At 30.4% G+C, this 3,665-nt stretch overlaps 1 pseudogene; it reads right to left on the bottom strand.

The window, feature by feature from the left end:
- Positions 1–419: 419 nt before the first annotated feature.
- LOC122301963 lies at positions 420–2,595 on the bottom strand (annotated as a pseudogene).
- Between the last annotated feature and the right edge of the window lie 1,070 nt (positions 2,596–3,665).

The raw sequence follows: 3,665 nt of genomic DNA, 5'->3' as shown, positions 1-3,665 counted from the left end.
AGAACTTATAACTTATAATTAAGTAATAAGTTATAACTTAATTAATATGAGTCATGTTTGTTAAATGAAAAAACAAATCGGTCCAAGTGATCATGTATATTCTTATTTCTTGAGGGCCAGCTTTTCTGGAGATAATTCATGAATAATATAAGAAAATGAAAGGATTTTTATTTTTTGGAGCTAAGAGAGTACGTAGGAAGCCAACTCAAAAACCCAACGGGCCAACACCGAATGCAAAATTTGAATAATACAAGCATAATTAATATATATTTATATATATGAATGGCCCATTAATTAAGTGCTTGGATTTATTGGACGTACACTTCACACACAAAAAATATGGTAAGAATCGTACGAGTAGTGGATTTCAAGAAATACATATAATGTCATGATTTAGGATATATATTGGATGGCTTTGATTTTTGTCACTCTTAAAATTAAATTTTATATATCTTTCTTACACGTTAATTGCTATTATAGACATATATAATAATGTTGCGGAATTTGTGTCGAATGTATCGCTTCCACAACCACTGAATTATTGTATATTTAGTAATATTATAGCTAATTTTGTCTCCAATTAGATCATAAGGAGAAATCCTTCACTACAGATATGACATCAATTTTGCATTCAACGAACAAAGCATCATCCACTAAGTAGCCATTTGACGGATCCTTGAGATATTTCAGAGACGAAAAGGTCCGGGAACCAAAGCCAACGGTACTTATGAACCAATTCTCACCTGCAAGATAAGAGTTTTGTCATAATTTTTTCAAACTCAAACTGCGAAAGATAAATAATCTTTTCACATGAAGGATTGATCAAGAGATCCCTTACATGTTTCTTCAAGGTGATTGCTATTGACTTGGTCCCTTATGCGCAGCTTGTATTTTGCGTACAATTTTCGGTTAGGGGTAACGATTTCTGAATTATCCGGTTTGAGATAGAGAGACAAGAAGCCGTAATCTGAGGTTACCGTGTCTAGTAATCCCCTTGGAAAGAGCAATAACTTCCTATATATATACAGAAATATATATATATATATATATATTTAATGCTAATGACATGAGGAGTCTACTAAACTCATAAAAGTTAAAACCATTTGAAATTCTGATATAAAAGCAAAGATTCCAAATATAAGATAGAGAGTACCATTTACGCCCTCGAACAAGGAAGACATCAGAGAAATAACTGCCTTCCAGTGAGCCAAACTTGTCAACCCTCCAAGTGAAATAATTGATTTGAGGTTGATTTATCATCGATAGGCACACCCCCTCGCCAATACCTTTGATGACAAAAACTTCAGCTCCAAGAATGCAAGAATCGTCAATAATATAACCATTTAAAGGATCGTTAAGGGTGTCGTGCGAAAGTAATTGAGCAAACCCCCATTCACGCTTTAAGTTATGGAAGCGTCTTATACTTCCATCTGCATCAAAATTGTTGAAGTTTACAAGAAATCTTCAACTATCAAAATAAATATCCCGAAAGAATAGACATGATGTATATATAATTTAACTTATCTGTATATGTATAAAAGATTAAATATTTATTAAAAATTTTGTCCAACAAAATAAAAGATGTAAAGCTGAAGAAAGACATAAATGCATGGGTATATATATATATATATATATTGTGCATGCAAAAACTTACTTTATCTGTTTTTCTCTTTTATTTAATATTTACCATTGAATTTGTAAATCTTCTTAAAGAATATTAAATGTTAGAAACCTACCTTGAATACACAGGTACTTGTTTCGTATTTGATCAAACACAAAGAATCTGAAGTTTACGTTAGCCTCCCATCCAAGCGAAAGAGTGTTTTGATTTTCTATTGCCAAATATAAGGAGATGTAACTTTTACGTACTATTCTTCTTCCCATTTGTTTGGAGTACCAATTTCCTAGAAATGAAAACGAACACATGAAATGAAAATGGTTGGATTTATTTATTTTTTATATAATCAAAAATAAAAAAACAACAGAGAGATTGATATATCTTCAAAGCGCACCAATTGTAGCCGCCAACTTCAAATTGGCCCGATTCACATTTCTTAACCTCCGCCTCAAACAGCACGGAGAAATTCTCGATTTGAAATGTGTAATGAGCTGGCGGAAGATCTCTACTTGATCTTACAACTCCTGATACATATAGATTTAAAAACAAATTTGTACAAAAGATATATATCAGTTTACTAAAAATCTTACTTTAAAAATATTATTAACTTTACGCAATTGGACGCACATCGCCAATGTAATAAATATTAATATAATTTATTTTCTGTTTCGATTTTTAATGGATGGGATATTATACATGGTTTTAATATATAACTAATTATTCCAAAAAAAAATTTAATATATAATATAATTCAGCAAACAAAATGAAACCAATATTGATATGTCTAAAAATCAGATGACAATACGAGAGAGAGAGAGAGAGAGAGAGAGAGAGAGAGAGAGAGAGAGAGAGAGAGAGAGAGAGAGAGAATCATGCATGTATACCAGTTTTGTCGATGTCAGCAAGCAGAGAATGGCATGCTTTATCTAATTCCATGTTTTCCTTTAAATTTGAACACTTTGTTCTCCTGCATGCATGGTCATCCTTATTATATATATGCATTGGAGAACTAATATTCTGATCCTAACATATTCTAATTGTTTGGTTGCGGAGTTAGTCAAGGAATTGTAGAATTAACGGAGTTATAAAGTTAAGATAAAGAATGGAATCAAGTTGGAATATATAATATGTGACGAATGAAGAAGAATATTGGAATCAAACGAAAAGCAAATAACTTGGATGGTAAGTAAGAGAGGAGAGGAACTTTTATAACAACATTGATATAATCATGTCCTTCAGTTTTAAGTTTCCTTTTTCTATACATAAATTTTTATTTTATAATAAAAAATGATATGAAAAAATTAGGGCTGAACAAAAAGGCTGCTTACCCAACACAGCCGATTATTCTGACCTGTTTTCAGGTAAAATCAGAAACGGAAATAGCCGCATCCATTTTTCATTTTAACGGGCATTACTATTAACCCGATTTCAAATAAAAAAGGCGTCGCTTTCATTTCTATCCCACTAGCATTATTAGCTATTCTAACAGTCAAAGTTTGAGTAATATATGATCACTTTTTGGCTATTGATTAATCATTCAAAACTTTAACTCCGTATTAAATTAGTCAATGCATTCTCTATAATAATATTTTAAAATATTATTATTTTCTACTTTCTACTTTTTTATCTACTTTTTAATGCAATTTATTTATTTAAATATTTTTTATTTTCATCTTCACAATCTCTAACTGTCTATATGTTGTTGATCAAGATATTGTGCTACTATTTGGAATACATGCTGTGGAGCAACAATCATGAAAATAACAAAAAAATATATATATGATTTTCACTACAAGAAAAATAGATTTTTGCGACCAAAATTTTGTAACTAAAATAACTATTTCTGATGAAAATAACTATTTTTGTCGGAAATAATCCTTTTAATTGCAAAATTTTAATCACAAAAATACGTTTCTCTTGTAGTGTTTGCTACCGTTTCAAGTTATATATGACTTGTGGGATAGAATTATTGTAGCTAATAATTTTAGTTTGACTAATCCAATGTAGGCCAAATTTGAGCCACACTAGCTAAATTATGACTTTCACT

The sequence above is a fragment of the Carya illinoinensis genome, chromosome 2 (assembly GCF_018687715.1).
Source record: "Carya illinoinensis cultivar Pawnee chromosome 2, C.illinoinensisPawnee_v1, whole genome shotgun sequence".
Lineage (NCBI taxonomy): Eukaryota > Viridiplantae > Streptophyta > Magnoliopsida > Fagales > Juglandaceae > Carya > Carya illinoinensis.
This window is presented reverse-complemented; position numbering and strand designations above follow the sequence as displayed.